Source organism: Phalacrocorax aristotelis, chromosome 1 (genome assembly GCF_949628215.1).
Source record: "Phalacrocorax aristotelis chromosome 1, bGulAri2.1, whole genome shotgun sequence".
NCBI classification, from domain to species: domain Eukaryota; kingdom Metazoa; phylum Chordata; class Aves; order Suliformes; family Phalacrocoracidae; genus Phalacrocorax; species Phalacrocorax aristotelis.
The window spans coordinates 210,972,488-210,991,170 of record NC_134276.1 but is presented as its reverse complement, the minus strand read 5'-3'; the positions used below and the strand labels follow the sequence as shown (position 1 = coordinate 210,991,170).

The window sequence follows — 18,683 nt, the reverse complement described above, 5'->3', positions numbered from 1 at the left end:
ACACTTCACCCTTGGTAACACCAACAAAAAATGTGCTACATTTTATCCCCCTTTCTAAAAAAAAAAAGATGCTCATATTGAAATAAAAGCACAAGTGTGTTAATAGATGTGATTCATTATGGTCTGATCAATGATTAGATGTGACGTTTGACTCTGCCCTCTTACAAAGTTATTCGATGGGAGAATTAGTGCCTGGGCTGGCAAACAGGGGAGGGTTGAGATCTAGAGCCCTGTATCTTCATACTGAGTAAGCGGACATCAAAGGACTTCTCAAGCAGGCTGTGGGTGAGGATTTTGTTTTGGGAGGGTAAGAACAAATCTTTCTTCAAAAACCAAAAAATGTGGGGAAAGAATATGCATTTCGCTGACACCAAGCATTTAACTGCTGCAGTCAGAAAATACAACTGGAGCCAAAAAAAGAAGAAATTGCAGAAATGAGTAGCAGAAGTCCATTCTCATTGAATAATCAACACATATATGGGCATACAAACATAACAAACATATAAATACACATTCAAATATATTTGGCTTACAGATGTTTTCAAAACTTTTAAAATAAATAACAGGTTTTTATAGTCTGGTAAAGCCCAGTATTCTGAGGTAATTAAGCCTGATTGCTTTCAGAGCAGTCTGTTAATAGGCTTTCGTTATCAGGGGTCATTTAACATTTGCAGCGTACAAAACATTCCCCCAAATCGTCAAGCCGCTTTCCATGAACAAGCCTGCTTACGTAGATGACATGATGGGCCTGCACTAGACTCCTCTGTGGCTCCAATGCCTGATACCCACTGCTCTATTTACCCAGCAGTTTCCACCCTGAACATGGGCACATCGCTTCATTACAGGTGCCTCGAGCTGCCGTGCCCTTAAAGCTGCTCATGTGGGGATTTTTCTTCTCTGAGGTCTTCAAAACTTGCTCAAGGCTGTTGTCTGACCTCCTTATAGGAAGGACCATGACTGTGGTGTCCTTGGTTAATATGGGCAAAAAACTCAGAGTCACTTCCAGTGGCATGAAACAAAGCCTGGGATCTCCCTATGGACTCCTCGCTGTAAGGTTTGCCTCCAAATCAGCCCTGAGGAGTAACGCCACCCCTTTAGGGTCTGAAGGAGGAGCCAGCAACCCACTGGCACCCTGCTGAATATATCTAAGGTTCATGGACCTCAGACACCATCCTCAAAAGATTTGCAAGAGCAAATTGTTGACCACTGGTGGAGTGGAAGCTGATCTGAGCATGAGGGGTTGCAAAATGTCCTGGACATTTTTGTCCCTCATGCCCAACTCTTTGTCATTCACCTGGGCACTGAGAGGCAAAGGTGTGCTCAGATCCAGGGGGATGGCATGCTGAGGGGGGGGCTGTACGTTGTGGCTTCTTAAGAGCCATTGTTCCTAAGAGCAGCCAGCCTGGAGGAAATAGGAAACAGCTGGTTTGTGCAATTATTTCTTCACAATGTATGTATTGTAGGAGAGGGTGTGAAGGCATGCATTTCCATTAAGAACCTCTCTTGTGAATAGGAAATCTGCAGTAATTAATAATTCCAGGCTGTTTCTTGGGGGGGGAAATCCAAATCAGACAATGACAGAAGTATGAGCGCAACAATTTGCTTCCTCTCCCACAACCACAGCTTTCCTCTAATGATCTGACAATACTGGCTGCAAAGTCATATATGAACTTCAGTGGGTTTTGTCTGAAAACCACACAAAAACCTGGCTGTTTTCTGAAATCAGCTCTTGTCTTAAGTACCTTAATTTACCAGCCCTGCTCTGCTCTATAGTTTGATTGCATTTGCCAAGTGGAGAGCAAAAGTGTCAGAGGAACACTAGAAAAAACCACAGATGATGCTTGACACTAAGGGAGGGCAGTAGATGAGTAGGAGATACAGAAGAACAAGACTAAACTAAAATAATTTCCTACTATTTGAGAACTGCCAGCTTCCATCATTGTACTGCAAATCTTACAGCATTTTATTGTTTTATCCCCATAGAATACAAGGCTCACTTTTACAGACACAGATGTCTCATTCTGCAAGGAAGACAATGAAAATAACTGCACGAATCTAAAACCCAAACAAATAGAAGGGGGCAAACAAACACACCTAACTGTCTCCAAACTTATTTCCTACCTGCTATCCTTTTCCCTCAGGATTTGAATGTGGACTTCGGCAGCTTGAAATACATGACAGAAAAATTAAAATGGTAGCTTGGAACTCTGTGGGAAGATGAGATTTATGGCAAATTACCTTTTTGAGCATTTTTGCATATACATCTAAGAAAGTTTGAGAATATTTATTTAGTCGGTTAAAATGCCAAAGTCTGAAAGCCAAGCTGACTGATGAAAGATATTCAGCTTTAAAGTATGCAAAACCAAAACCAAGGAAACATAATCATGTTTTATTTAAAAATGCACACATAGACGTTCTCTGATGAATAATATAAGCTGAGTGAAAATCACTTATTCTCGCTACAACAAAGACTGAACTCGTGGACTTGGTGATGCAGTTGCTGATCCCTCATTCTCATAGAAGACCATCTGCTCTTCTATCCCAGCTTGGATGCTTGCTGACACATTTTTAACATTTTTAAACACGTATATCTCCTGGTACTTCCCTTACACAGCACTCGGAAACCCACAGTCCCAGAATGGCTGTATTTCTCTTTCTTACAGGACAGGTAGCAATTAAAGTGTCATTAAGCTTCAGAGTTAAAATCCCCTTGAGTTAAAGGGGTCAGCCTGCCTCTTCCCTGATACCGCTTCTCTCTAGATGCAGGAACACGCACGATCAAATCTCATCCAGGAGGTTTTCTTCATAAGGAGACAGACATGACATCTTTTAAAGAAAGATAATTCTGAGAGGACTGATGAGGTCACTAAAGAAATACTGACACAGTGCATTAGCAAGGGCCAGTCTGATCTGACCTCTGCCTGTACCGCTGAATATTGTGGGATTGCTTTTAATATCGACTGTTCTTCAGGGAGCAGGAGGTCACGAGCTACATTTTTCATACGGTATGCGGGCGGTTTGTGGATGACTGATGCCTGCTGATCTTTGGGGCTGCATGGATCACTTGTTGTGAGAGGCACCACGTGTGATTAAAAATAATTCTTGGCTAACTCAGGATTGCTGTGGGGCAAGAGGTTATTAAACCTGACCGAGTTCGTACTGAGATGGTCTAGGGGCATTCACACAATCTGTTAAGGCAACTGAAGCTGGGGAGTAGGGCTCAACAACAGCAAGGGCATCTTAAAATTTCTCGGATTACATCTGTGAGAGTGCATCCACCTTTGAATTAGCAAAGCAGCCATGCAATATTCAGTCTTCTCCTTTTCCCCTGGAGAATCACAGAATAACTCTGATCTGGAAAATCACTGCCAAACTCTGAATGTCCATTTCATATGACTATTAGTTTGTCCCAATGCTGCATCTTGTATGGCTAATCTTGCAAACCCTATGTTTTTAACAATCTTCCATGTCCATAACTTTAAGATCCATACTCCTATATAACACTGACAAAGGTCCATTCATGTTTACAGTATGATCAGTGGAAGCAACATATTTGCAAGCTAGATTACAACAAACTTATTTCCTCCAGCCAGTAAATTTGACTCAGGACAGCAAAAAGCCTAAGATATCTCTTGAAATCGTACCTCTCAAAGGACCATAATGGCTATTGAAAACTGTATGGTGGTGCTAAGACCTATACCAACATCTGGAGTGGATATAGAAAGGATGCTCCTCCATACCCAGGACAGCTGAAGTTTAGCAGCAGCCTAAAGGTGTTACCAACAAATCCAGACATCCTCAGTGACCTTGGTCTTTATCAGTCCAGACGAATTTTATCCTGTTTTATGCCCCTTGGCTGACTACACGGCCGATGTCACAGCCAGAGCAAAGGATGTTGTTCATGGGCTTTTCTCAACTAGGTCCTACCTTTTGTTTGATGCTCTGTCCATTTCTAGCCCATTCTGGGCTTTTTCTAAGTATCTGAGTAACTTCATTCTCAGTGAGATTTGCAGGACAAGCCCTGTCGATTAGAGACTCTCTGCTTTAGCAACTATTATCTGTGAAGCCATGAACCACCCAACTGATGACAGATCCTGAAGAGGAAACAGCAGCCTCTAACCAGTCCAAGGACCAGCAACACAGTTATTGCCAAATGAAAGGAGCACAACCCTTGCAGTGCTGCCAGAAAGCACAAGTGTGGAGCCAGCCCTCTCTGCCCAGACCAAGCACTACAGCTTACCAGAAGGGAGTGTGTGTAAAGTCGTGTTTTATTTTACATGGAGGCTGCCCTTTTGGAGTGAATCTTCTGGTTGTCTCCACTTACTGCTGTGTGGTTCACCTCACAGAGTGGTCTTGGAGCACATAACCTGGATTCTTTCCAGGTGAACCGTTCAACAGAAAGATGCTGCAGCAGCATTGCAGGAGCATACCTAGTGTGCTCCAAACATTGATGGACCAGATGGTTCATGGGATGTGGCTAGAGCTCATCTGGAATAAATGTCTTGCAATGACTGTAGTGCATGAGAGGGGTCCTCATCACCAACTCTTCCACTTTATATACCTGCTTCTGTTGGGTCACTGCTTAGGAAACATGGTCAAAGGCTTCAAACACTGTGACTCTACCATAAAACTAATTATTTGTATGATAGGGTGACACTATGAAATGGCCTGATTACAAGATAGTTTTCCTCTAGTACAAAAAAAAGATCCCAGCTCTTGCAAGTCAAAACACAGATGCAATTATATAAGACAACACATATGTACTAGCTCAGCCTAAGTGGCACATGAGAGATGCTCGTGAGGTTAGCATGGCAAGGACCCCTGATTCCTGTGCTGGGAAATGCAAAACCATTCGTTACTGCTTCTTCTCTGCTCTTTATTTACCCTACTTATCGCAGAAGTGGTGCACAATTGCCCCCTTTTTTTTTTTGCTTTATACAACATTCAAAGTTGTCAAGGACTTTCCAAAGGTTTCAGAGGCCACATTAGACAATGAGGTCTGGATGTCAACAGATTGAAGTGCTCTTGATTGATGAACATGATAGCAAATGCTGGTTTCAGTAACTGAAAAACTAGAGGAAGGATGGGCTTGTGAATAAGGGTTTGGGCTAAAATATATAATAGATGAAGGTTCATTGCAAAGCTGAGAGCCCTCCTGTCCCTGGTACAGCTGTGATAGCTCCATACAGTCTGTAATAGAACCGAGTAACATAAACAGAGCATCGACCTTATACAGGACATATCAGGCATTTTCTTCGGCGAAATGTACAGCAGTATGGAATTGCCTGTATTTTCAACACGTCATCTGGGCCTTTCAGCTTTGTGCCTCATCTTTTTTTAAAACCTGAGCTCTGGGAGACATGGGATTAAAGTTCCCAACCTTTGTTCTTGAGGAATAAGCCTTCAAATGTGAAATTCCAAAATGCAAATGAAAAAAAATTAAAATAAAAACCCAAGCACAAGAAAACACAACCTTTCTGCTAATATAGTTTTTAAGCCGACACCATTAGGGAAGGAAAATGACTCATGATTTTGAGTGTATGGATCTGGCATTCCATTATAGCGCAGAATTTAAATGAACCCTTTTTCATATGATGGTTCATCCATCTGCGAGTGGAAGTAGAGTTAATGTACAGGCAGTGTTAGACTCTGTATGACACTTGGTAAAAGCATGACTTGAACGCAGTCAAGACCTGCAGAAAATAAGAAAGGGGATGTTCAGGAGGAAAAATTCAATTTCACTCTGTCCATGGTTCAGATCTGACCCGAGGTGTCAAACAGGCTGTGTAACAAAACCCATGCATTTCAACAGACCCTCTGTAGCCAGAAGGGGCCCACGGTAGAGGGAGATTGAAAAATTAATTCCATCCACCTCTCAGAATGAGGGAAATGTCACTGAGTTAGGAATAACAGAGAAGGGGTCATTGCTGAGGTCTCTCTGTACACAGTCTAATCTGTGCACATTAGGACAAGAATCACAGGTAAAGATGCATCAAGACCTTTCCTTTTCTCTGAGTAAGAACATATTTTATAAACAGATGCACAGCTCCTTGCACATACTGTTTAATTTAGATCCTGTCTGTTTTCTTATCATAAAACCATGCTTTCTTGTGGCTTTTAATGATGTCTTATGTAAACTGCTTGGACGCCCTCTCCCAGGCAGAGCGGCTGCAGCAGGTTGGTTGACTCCCTACGCCCAAGAATTGGGAAATGAGAGATGTGCTTGCGTGGGGAGAGCATAACCCACGTGGGATTTTGGAGTGCCTTTGAGCAGTGCATCAGCAGCAGCCTCAGCCCAGCTCTGGACATCTGTATCTCCAGAAGCATTGTACCCATGGCCAAACCAGAGCACCAACCAGGGACCCCAAAGAGAAAACTACCTGGAGGAAAACCAAACATTATATGCAGGGAAAGCAGGCTGAGCTGGCTCCACTGCCAGCTTACCACAGGGACCTGATTGCAGCAGCCTGTATCTCCCTCTGGAGACATCCAGAGGCACCTACCTCTCTCTGCCTATTGCGCAGGGATTTTCAGCCCTCCCTCCCAGGACTGGGTTGCTAGGCACTTAAATTATAGATAAAAATTGGGAGCTTAAATTAGGGAGGCTCAATCCCACACCTGGTACTTATATATTATGAAACAGCTTTTCATTACAGGATCATGTATTTTCTTTTTTTTCCCCCGGAGTACTGTTGCTTCATGTAGGATGCAGGATGGTCTATTGCTGAGGATGAATCGTGGCTGAGTAACTTAAGAGGCTGATGTCTGTAGATCTACTGAATCCCGAAGGTGTGCAAAGAGTGTGGCTGAGAGATAAGGAAAGGAAAAACAGTGGTTTAGGCTTAACACAAGTGCAGGCAGTTATATAGAGAGCTGAACAAAGGCTCCTGTCTTATGAGAGTTCAAAATTTTGAATTTTTTTTCCATCCCATGCCAGGATGGTGAGGCAAGTTCCTGAAAAGTGCTTCTGTCTGCTAATTCAGACACCCCTTCCTTCCCCCAGACACAGCAATCACTATTTCAGTATAAGCTTGGATTTTAACTTTGCTAGAAATGAAGAAAAATTTCCAAGGAAAAAAATCAGTTCACAATGGAAAAGAAAATGTTCATCTGCAAATTTCACAAATGACTATTTCAACCATTTACATCGTCACACCCCCCACCCCCCAATGTGGTAGTCTGTTAACATAGTCCTTTTTCTACAAAAAAATTCATTTTAGCTAGCCATCATTTTCCTGATCATGACACATCTTCTCACTGCTGTTAAATGTTCCCAACTAGGTCTTTTTGAAGACCCTGGGGGAGACCTGGACTCTGCCGCTTCCTCTGCCATTGGCTTCTTGCATGGCACTGGGCTCCTCACTTGATCTGTGCTTTCCTCTTTCTCTGGGCTGAAATCAAGAGGAAATCCTGGAATTTGATCTGGCATAATACTGAGTAGTGAAGTCCTTAGTAGTGCTTCAAGTATACGTTGTGTTGTATAATGCTTTGAAAAATCAAGTTCTAGGTGTTTCCAATAATGTAGCTAAATTGAGTGGACATTTTTGACCTTAAACTCTCTTGTAGTGCAGCTCCTCATCTGTAAAATGGTGGTAATAGCGTCTTCCCTTCCCATAGAGGTGTTTATAAAACTGACATTTGTGAAGGTCTCTGATAATATATAGTAGGGAGCACATTAGAAACACCCGTGAGGCAATTTGTAATTCTGTCTTCAAAGCAGCATTTCAGTAGTACTCACTTATAGTGTATGGCACTTTATACATGATTTTTTTGGTTGCAATTCATATTTAATTTTTCAGTGTCAGTCAAACAACAAAGTATAAAACTTTTTCTAAGTGACATTTTTCTATATTCAGATGAGAACCAAACTGGCAAGGAAATTACATGATCCTAATTATGCTTTGTGCATATAAATCAGCTGTGAAATCATTTGAAACTCTTGTGTGTTTGGGATCTTTATCAATGAGGCAGAATAATTATCAACAAACCTCCATTAAGCCTCACTTTAAAAAGAACTCATTATTAAATATGAACACAGTTCTGCACTTCAAAGTCAAAATGACTCCCCAGTGGACTGGGCAGATATCAAGGCTTGTATGCATCAATGTGCATATCTCAAAAAAATTAAATTCTAATTATTTTGTGTTTAAAATAGGAATCCCCCTCTTTACCTTTTATCAGGGCAAGAGATTGCTGTGACCTAGAAACAAAGTTAAGCTTGGTCAAACGCAACACAGTATTCAAATAACCAGTCTAAATGTAATGTCAATAAGCATAAAACAAGCATTGATACAATTCTCAATAATGCAGATTCTCAATAAGCATGGAATATTTCATCTTTCCAAGTAGCAAACCGTGTATAGATCAAGCAATAAAAGACATCAATTTCTCTCTTTGATCTGGTCCAGTGAACACCGATAATGGGTCTCGCAAGACAGGCTGAAAAAAGTCTATTACTAAACATCAGCAATGAATGTTAAATTAAAAGTTCCCATAAACAAATTCAGAAGACAAATACTGACCTCTTGCACAGCTCTTTTCAACAGAGAAGCTCACCACACTTTTCAAAGAAGGTAAATAACCTTCTCCTGGTGTTACACTTGATGAAACAAGCACTTGGGTTTGGAGCCACCTGCCCCAGCTTGCTCAGAAAGCTCCCTCACTGCTGTACACCCCCATTCGCATGTGCTGACCGTAATCCACCATCTGGGGTGATCCGCAGCGCTCCCCACATTTACCCTCTGCAATACAAGTGCTCATGAGCGCTGGGAGGCACTGCAGGAGCTGCACCCACAGACTATCTATGGATACATGCAGAGAGGCACCAGGCAGAAGCCTGTGTGTTTTAATCCTGGATTCCCTCCTAACTTTTTATAGTCACCCATTTCACAGGCAAGCAACAGAGACCCCAAAAAGCAGTGTAGCTGAGGTGGCATCCGCAACCCAAGGCCAAACCTTGCTCCTGCCTTTGAGAAGGGACAGTCCCTGTTGTTTCCCTGGGTGTCCCACCTGCGTCACTCTGTCCCCCCTGGGCTGGCTGTCCCCACCCCTGTACTGCCCATGCTCACAGCCCAGCAGCAAGGCCAGGCTCTGCAGAGGACTTCGCAAAAGTGAGCTTTGCTGCCTTGGGAAGGCGATGCTGCAGGTGCAGGACACACATTGCTTCTGCAGGAACAGAAAAGGGAGGACATTGGTATGCTCCTGGCTCAGAGAGCCGGGCAACCCTCTGGGAAAGCGTGTGCTGCAGCTCCCTCTGCGGGCTCTTCCTCCGGATGGTTGAAAGCATCCTCCCTTCACACCCTACACTGTCCGAAAGCAGCTGAGCAGGGGTGGTGAGGATGCGGGCGCAACATGCGGGGAAGGGATGGAGGGTCTCATAGGCAGGCGTATGTATGCAGACCCCTACAATGTCCCTGGGATAACAACTGAGGTTGTAGGATGGTAACATTTGCTCCTGTGAGGTTTTAGGATTTAGCACTTGGTGGGGAAAAGGCAGCCCCCTTTCAGGGTGGAGTCCACATTTATAGGGAGCAGAGAAAGGAGACTTGGAAAAGAGTTTAACCCTTCCACTGGACTCATCCTCCAAATCAGTAGCATCTTTCTCCTCGCTGGAGTCTCAATGCTCCTGATCAGCTGGGCAGGGAGCGGCCACGTCTCAGCACAGGAAGACTTGGGATGAATTTGGCACACTTTCCAAACATGCTGTACGTATAGGAATCAGTACTGTACAGCACACCTGTGGGCTCCCCAGCACACCTAAGTAAATGTATTATATTACTACACCCTTCTCTGTGCCTTGACCATCTCCTGCTCTCACTTGCAAAGGTGAGTTTGACCTAAGCCCCTGTTTTGCAGAGGAGGGATGTCTGCTCCAGGTCCCAGCCAGGGAGAGTCTCCCCACACACCTTGAGGTGTTTTCAAAGGCTGAGCAGCATGGATGGCTGCAAACAGAGTTTCCTACCAGAACTGGCTGGATGTTAGAAGGAAGATTATGCCACCATATCTTTTTCCATGAGATTATTGCTTGGTTCTGACAATAAAAACACTCCTGATTGCCCTCAGTGGAGTTGTTCTTACACAAAACATCACTCTCACGCTTTCAATAGAAAAGAGCACGAATAACTATTGTAAAGGTGGAAAATGGAAGCTGTTATAAATGCATATTTGAAATCAAATACAGGTACACTTTAACACTTCCTTGTAGACAAACTCCACCTTGCATTTCCCAGCCATCCCTTTGTGTTCACTTGAAGGGATGGGAGAAGGGCAGGATACATCACCAGGCTAAAGCTACCAGGACCAGGATGTCATCTCTCTACTGCAACAGCTACAGCCTGTTCTCCTCTTTAGATCCCACTATTGCTCCCTGGTGCAGAGAGAGACTTGCTGTATGGACACACTCCGCAGCCTCACACAGCACTGACAGCCCTGTCACTGCCTGTAACCCCACTCCTGTGACACGTGCCAGCTCCACAGCCAACTCAACAGACAAAAGGCATTCAGCAATCCCCTAAAACAGCCTCCTGCCCCAGGCACCCTCACCCGACACAGGGATGCTGGGTCCTCTGAGGACACGGATGCTGGCTCAGCCTCTCCTGGCTGCTATGTCCTGCTGCAACAGACGCTGACCAGACACAGGGCTTCCTTCAAGGCTTAACCCACATATGATAGCAAAACCCCTGCACAGTTAAGCTTTAAAGACTTCAAGTTTGGAGGCATTTTAACATTCCTATTGCAAAGGTCTCACCGCTTTGGCAGTCACAACACTTCTATTTAAAGCACTTAATTTCATTACTGAACCTAGCCCAAGGGTCTTCTCTTCTGTGTTCTCTGCCTTGCAAGAATTGATCTGAGATCTACCTTCCTATCTTTGAGTAAATGTAATTGAGACTTGAAACAACTGGGTTTAGCCTATTTAGAAGCATTAACATTCTGTGAGGATGGAAGCTCCATTACTTTAACATCCCACAGCCGAAATTCCCTTGTAGCTGTTTATTGACCCATAAAGATGTGACATAAATGCATCCTTGACATGAAGAAAATGGTGAGGCAGGTATGACATTTCTCCCTGAGGCAGCTACTGCAGCTACAATTCTCTTATCTGTAGGAAAAGTGGCCACAGAAACCTAATCACTGTTTAATTTACTTATAGCTGGACAAAACCAGACCACTCAGCAACTGTACTTGGCGCTCAGTCCCTGAACAGCCCCCACCAAGGGCTGGAAGTGATTATCAGGTGTGCTAACAACCATTGCACAACTAAAAAGGGAATAATTGGTTTGCATGGTCATTTCTGATGAGTTGGCATAATTTTCTAACCAAGAAGCTCTGCTACCATATAAAACATTTGGGAAAAACCCACCTCAGCAGCACCACCAAAAAAACTTGACTGTCCCTAAAAGGCTGATCATGTTTCGTTTGGCCCTAAATGAACCTGCGATCTAATGATCCCTGACATGAATGCAGAGATTATATTGATTAGCCAAATTGGAAAGGGTAATAGGAAGAAGGGAATTAACATTCAGACAGTAGTTAAAGCAGAGCTGTAGGAGAAAGTAGGCATAGAGACACACTCCCTCCCCCTTACATATCCCTCTTCTAATTACATTTAGCTAATCCGTTCAATTAACATTGATGAATTTTATGATGAAAAGCATAATGAATCCATTAAACACAAAACAAGTATTGGCATAAACCCTTTTCACCCCAGGAAGTGAATTATATCAGGAGAGCTACAGTAATTTACTAATAAAGTGATCTAATGATGAAAAGAAGCCATTCATTTTGTGGCCAGTTAAAGATTCAGGCTGGCGGAGGCTGGATCCTCCAGATCAGGTGCTGATGCTGAGGGACTCGCTGCCCTCCCAGCAGCAATTGGCAGCAGAACTGGGCAACACAATACGTCACTCGCCGCTACCTAATAATAATGCTACATGGGCACTATCAGTATTTTTCATCCCCCTGCTCCTGCTAGACTCTTCTGTAAAAAGCCAATTTGTTAAGCAGTTAGTCACTGCTTTATAATTCATAGACTCTCCCGAAAGTTTTAATGAGAAACCACGAAAGCAGTAAGAGGGAAGTACGGGCTGAGACAACTATTTATAAGCCACAAATATCCTGCTATAACATTGTCTCTTCTCACGACGTGTGTGTTACATTTCTATCATGCACACGCTAAATTTATATGTCATGCATTCTCTTAACAAGACTATTCATACAACTATGATAAATAGGGCCATAATCTGCAGTGATTTCAATCCTTCTCTATGCCAGCAGAAGTCTCTTAGCAACGGTTGTTAGGGGCAACACCAGCATCCAGCATCTTTTGTCGAATTCAGTGGCAACCGAGCTTCCACCAGCTTATGATGGAGGCTCCAGCTATACCTCAGAGAGAACAGAGCCTCCCTTCCCCCTTCCACAAATCCACGCTACTGAGAGAGACTCACTGCACAGTGTGTAAGGCTCAGCAATTATTAAACATTATCAATATACTATGATCCAAGCAGCCATTCTGGATGTCACCTGTATCACATCTCCTATCGCACGAGAGGGCTATTAGCTTGTTTTGCAAGATCACAACAGTCTTGTCCTCTCCCCAGCCTGCTTAAAAATCACAACATTGTCTTTAAACTGGGCTAGAGAACCCCTGTAACATGGTACAAAGAAATCCCTTTACTAGTACCCTGTTGAGATGTGTCTCCAACGCACTTCCAGAGACAGGGTGCAATGTGTATGCCTGTAAAGTACAGCCATGATCTTAATGCTCCTTTAATTTTTTATTCCAACTTGTCCTGGTTTTGGCTGGGATAAAGCCCTCTGTGGGGGAGTCAACTGGGCAACACTGGTTTATGATACAATAAAATTACTGGTCATGAGTCTAATCTGGTATCTGCACTCAGCATTGTCCTCTTCTCTGTGTTTTGGGAACCATCTCTCAGAAACTATTAATAGTTACACTCTTTACCTTTTCTCCTCAGAGAGCCAATTTATGGGAGAGACAAGGGAGGGACACTTCCCCTCACTCCTTCACCTTCCCTTTCTCCTCCAGGCTAGTTACAACAGCTTTTGAGAATTTTGAATATCCTTGGGACGTTCAAACCAGCATGTTCCTATTGCTATGTCTCCTGAATGTGTTTCAGGTGTTGTTTAAGGTTAAACAACTATTTAAGAACACCGCCCAGAGATCTGCCCTGAGTGGGCAGATGAGCTATGAGCGGCAGGGTGTCGGATAGTATGGGCAAGTACCTAGGACAGTGGGCAGTTTACCAGACAGAGTAGAAGAGCTGATCCTACTTCTGATCTTAATAAAGGGACTTCTGATTCACATTTACAAGAACTGAGTAATGAATACTATGACCAGACTAGGGGGGCCCTGCCTCCAGCCGGGTGGAGGAAAGGGACAAACAGGTTTACAGGACTTCATGGATTCAATGGCATTGCACATCCGACCCACAGGAACATAAGACTTTAGTGGACAGTGGCGCACAGTACACCCTAACACCATCACGCTATAAAGGGGCAGAACCCGTCAGCATTGCCGGAGTGCCAGGGGGATCCCAAGAGCTAACTGTATTGGAGGCCGAAGTGAGCCTAACCAGGAATGAGTGGCAAAAGCACCCCATTGTGACTGGCCCAGAGGCTCCGTGCATCCTTGGCATAGACTCCCTCAGGAGAGGGTATTTCAAGGACCCAAAAGGGTACAGGTGGGCTTTTGGTATAGCTGCCTTGGAGATGGAGGAAATTAAGCAGCTGTCCACCTTGACCAGTCTCTCAGAGGACCCTTCTGTTGTGGGGTTGCTGAAGGTCAAAGAACAACAGGTGCCGTTTGCCACCACAACAGTGCACCGGCGGCAATATCGCACCAACCGAGACTCCCTGATTTCCATCCATGATCTCATTCATTGACTGGAGAGCCAAGGAGTGATCAGTAAAACTACCACACTTTTTAAGCACTGTAGAAGGGGATAAAGTCCCTGTAGTGCATGTAAAAAATATGCTGGGGAAAACAGTCTGGGCTATTCCTGCCTCAGGCAAAAGCAAACCCATCCATGGGATTACTTTTGCTCAAGGACCTGAGTGCGCTTGCTGGATAATGTGGAAAGATGGGGAAGTCCGATGTGTACCTCAAGTGGATTTGATTTTGGGTGAGAATAACCAATTATTTTAATTATATGATGTTAATTGCTATATAATACTGTATGTCATCACTACTATGATTGCTATATGCCATAGCAATGGTATTACAGTAAGAATTACCTAAATTAATGAAGAATGAATTTTGATAAGACACAGTAAAGTGCAGCGATGATAGAACCAGACAAGTGCAGCAGTGACGGAACTAGAACTAGCATCAGCGTGCAACCATCCAACACCACACACCATCTCTCCTGCCCTGAAGAATTGTTATGACAGATGGAGCCCAAAGTCGTGGACTAAATTAGCTCAATGGACATTTTGGAGGGATGGCCCATAGACTAAGGGAATGATATATGTGTGTATATATCAAAAGACAGGGCAGGCGGTGGTTATTCATTTGAATATATTGGAAAGTGTGGGACTTGAGCATGACATAGATGGTGTAGAATAAGGGGCTGATGTTGTCCTGGATTTGGCTGGGATATAGTTTATTTTCTTCCTAGTAGCTGGTATAATGCTGTGTTTTGGATTTAGGATGGGAATCATGTTGATAACACACTGATTGATGTTTTAGTTGTTGCTGAGCAGTGCTTACACTAAGTCAAGGACTTTTCAGCTTCTCATATTGCCCTGCCAGTGAGGAGGCTGGAGGTGCACAAGAAGTTGGGAGGGGACACAACCAGGACAGCTGACCCAAACTGGCCAATGAGATATTCCATACTATATGATGTCATGCTTAACAAAATATCTGGGGGGAGCTGGCCACAGGGATGCAGCCGCTGCTTGGGAACTTGCATTGGTCAGAGATTCATCCTGATGAGTGGGAGATGACCAACCATCATTGGTGGTGAGCAATTCTATTGTGCATCACTTGTTTTGTATATTCTTTCATCATTTCCCTTCCTTTCTGCCCTATTAAATTGTCTTTATCTCAACCCATGCATTTTACCTTTTTTCTGTTTCTCTCCCCCACCCCACTGTGGGGGGAGTGAGCAAACGGCTGTGTGGTGTTTAGCTGCCTTCCAGGTTAAAACATGACATGACTGTAGCCTAATGCCATCTCCTAATTGCTGAGCCTACCCCACAAGAGGCATTGTTACAATTAATCTGTTTTTATAGGACACCACTTTTTTTTCAGTGGGAATACAGTCAGTCCTTTTGAACCAGGACCCTCCAGATCATGCCACAGACTGAAGGGTCTTCTGGATTAAAGGAGAAAAAACATAAAATCTGGTAAAATCCAACCAAAAAAGCGATGGGGGGGTCTTATGCCAATCAAGCCGATGTGTGTATTGAGCAATGCCAGCTTTAATGATGACGTCTGTGGGATGGGCTGAGGAGGGTATTGGGCTGCCTCTTCCCTGGGGAATATATGAATATTTCATCTCAAATCCATTACTGAGTTGCTATTCCCACTTCTGTCCTTAAGGCTGTCAGCCAACTCACTCTAAAACCCCTGTTCTAAGGCAGTTGACAGCTTAGCTTGTAAAAAGAACCTCCAAAACCACACATATAAACCCCTCTCTGGTCTGAAATTTGGCATCAAAAGGGCTTACCCTGAAATCACATCACGATGTTTTGATGAGTGGCAAACTTTTCTCTTTTTAAAAAAATCCCTGAATTTTTCACATACCTTTTTCCTCATTTGCATTTAAATGACTTCATTAGGTGGCATGCCATTTTCCTTGTGTTGTATTTGTCTTCCAGGAACAATTTCTTCTGTCTCTCGTTAAACTTCCAAATTTTGCAAGTTTAACCCAAGCCCCACATTGGAGAAATATTTAGATTCAAACCAAAAAGAGCAAGACATGTCACAATTGTGGCTGACACTCTCTTCATTGTAAGCAGTAGCACAGCTGTCAGATCAGTACAGGAGATGAAATATTATTTGCCATAATACTTTGGCATTGCTGGTTGATTTATGGATCTTATGTCAGACCTAGATTTGAATTTCCTTGTTTATCCTAGAGTTGAATGATGATTGTCTTGTTGCTCCCTCCCATGAGAACTAGTCAGCTTCAAGCTTATATTTGCTGGACAAGGAATCATTCTGCTCTGCTTGGAATTAGCATCACTTGTTCAACCTCAGTTGATTAAATATCCTTCTGTATCTCACAGCCTTCAGTCCTGATCAGATCGTCAGGATACTGCAATAAGCCTAAAATCCCCTCTTCACAGCTTCCAGAGACTTTTAGGAAAGGAATTTGCTCAACTAATTTTAGAGCCCTATAACATACATGTTATAACCTAACCCTGAGCCAGCCACTCGACCTGGTCTCATAGTCGGTGGAAGGAATGAGACTCAGCAACTCACCCTTGGGATGGGTTGGATATAAAGGCCTTTTGACATTCAGGTGTCAACATTTGGACAAAACTCTCCACCTTTACCACTGAAAGGAAGAGCAGAACTACAAAGCAGCAGATAAAAATTTAAATCTCAGCTGTACCTTATACAAGTAATTTAGGGTTAGCCACAAGCCCTCCCACCTGGAAAATGGGAAATTCCTTCTTTTCAGAGAATCATAGAATCATTAAGGTTGGAAAAGACCCTTAAGATCATCGAGTCCAACCGCTAACCTATCACTGCCAAGTCCACCACTAAACCATATCCTCAAGCACCACGTCTACCCTTCCTTTAAATACCTCCAGGGATGGAGACCCAACCACCTCCCTGGGCAGCCTCTTCCAATGCCTGACAACCCTTTCAGTGAAGAAGCTTTTCCTAATGTCCAACCTAAACTTTCCCTGGCACAGCTTGAGGCCTTTTCCTCTCATCCTATCGCTTATTACTATGGAGAAAAGTCCGACCCCCACCTCGCTAAAACCTCCTTTCAGGTAGTTGTAGAGAGAAATAAGGTCTCCCCTCAGCTTCCTCTTCTCCAGACTAAACAACCCCAGCTCCCTCAGCTGCTCCTCATAAGACTTGTTCTCTAGACCCTTCACCAGCTTCATTGCCCTTCTTCGGACATGCTCCAGCACCTCAATGTCCTTCTTGTAGTGAGGGGCCCATAATGGAACACAGTATTTGAGGTGTGGCCTCACCAGTGCCGAGTACAAGGGCACCATTACTGCCCTGCTCCTGCTGGCCACCTATTCCTGATACAAGCCAGGATGCTGTTGGCCTTCTTGGCTGCCTGAGCACGCTGCTGGCTCATGCTCAGCTGGCTGTCAGCCAACACTCCCAGGTCCTTTTCCTCCAGGCAGCTCTCCAGCCACTCTTCCCCAAGCCTGTAGCGTTGCATGGGGTTGTTGTGACCCAAGTGCAGGACCCAGCACTTTACCTTGTTAAACCTCATACTGTTGGCCCCGGCCCAACGATCCAGCTTATCCAGGTCCCTCTGCAGGGCCTTCCTGCCCTCTAGCACATCGACACTTCCACCCAGCTTGGTGTCATCTGCAGACTTACTGAGGGTGCACTCAGTCCCCTCATCCAGATCATCAGTGAAGATATTGAACAGGACCGGCCCCAACACTGAGCCCTGGGGAACACCGCTCGTGGCCAACTGGATTTGACTCCATTCACCACCACTCTCTGGGCTTGGCTGTCCAGCCAGTTTTTCACCTAGCACAGAGTGCACTTGTCCAAGCCGTGAGCAGCCAGCTTCTCCAGGAGAATGCTGTGGGAGACAGTGCCAAAGGCCTTACTAAAGTCCAAGTAGACAATATCCACAGCCTTTCCCTCATCCACTAAGAGGGTCACCTTATCGTAGAAGGAGACCAGGTTAGTGAGGCAGGACCTCCCTTTCATAAATCCATGCTGGCTCAGCCCCATCCCCTGGTTGTCCCACGTGTGCTACGTAACGGCATTCAAGACGATCTGCTCCATGACCTTTCCCAGCACCAAGGTCAGGCTGACAGGCCTGTAGTTCCCCAGATCTTCCTTCCAACCCTTCTTGTAGAGGGGTGTCACATTTGCTAGCTTCCAGTCATCTGGGACCTCCCCAGTTGACCAGGACTGCTGATAAATGTGGCTTGATAAAGAGAGGCTTGGCGAGCTCCTCTGCCAGCTCCCCCAGTATCCTCAGGTGGATCCCATCTGGCCCCATGGACTTGTGAACATCCAGGTGAAGGAGCAGGTTGGTGACTGCTACCTCTTTAACAACTGGGACTTCATGCTGCATACTATCTCCATCTCCCAGCACAGGGGCCTGACAGCCCTGAGGATGACCAGTCTGACTATTAAAGGCTGAGGCAAAGAAAGCATTAAGTACCTCAGCCTTCTCCTCATCTTTCGTGGCAAGGTTACCTTCCGCATCCAACAAAGGAGGGAGACTCTCCCTGGCTCTCCTTTTGTCACTGATGTATTTATAAAAACATTTTTTGTTATCATTAATGGCAGCAGCTAGTTTAAGTTCCAGCTGGGCCTTCGCCTTCCTAATCTTTTCCCTGCATCACCTCGCAACATCCTAGTAGTCCTCCTGAGTCACCTGCCCCTTCTGCCAAAGGCAGTAAGCTCTCCTTTTTTTCTTGAGTTCCAGCCAAAGCTCCGTATTCAGCCAAGCCGGTCTTCTCCCCAGCCTGCTCGACTTATGGCACATGGGGACAGC

The 18,683-nt window shown here is 44.4% G+C and overlaps 1 protein-coding gene and 1 long non-coding RNA gene across 2 annotated transcripts in view; both read right to left on the bottom strand.

The window, feature by feature from the left end:
* The window catches only part of FRMD4A (FERM domain containing 4A), a 383,005-nt gene that overhangs the window by 311,092 nt on the left and 53,230 nt on the right, over positions 1-18,683 (bottom strand). The gene's annotated exons all lie outside the window — the stretch shown is intronic.
* Positions 1-18,683, bottom strand: part of LOC142051879 (uncharacterized) — a 69,870-nt gene that overhangs the window by 9,163 nt on the left and 42,024 nt on the right. The window contains exon 2 of the long non-coding RNA XR_012658661.1: positions 2,122-2,207. This is a non-coding gene — a long non-coding RNA (uncharacterized LOC142051879). The remainder of the gene's footprint in view (positions 1-2,121; positions 2,208-18,683) is intronic.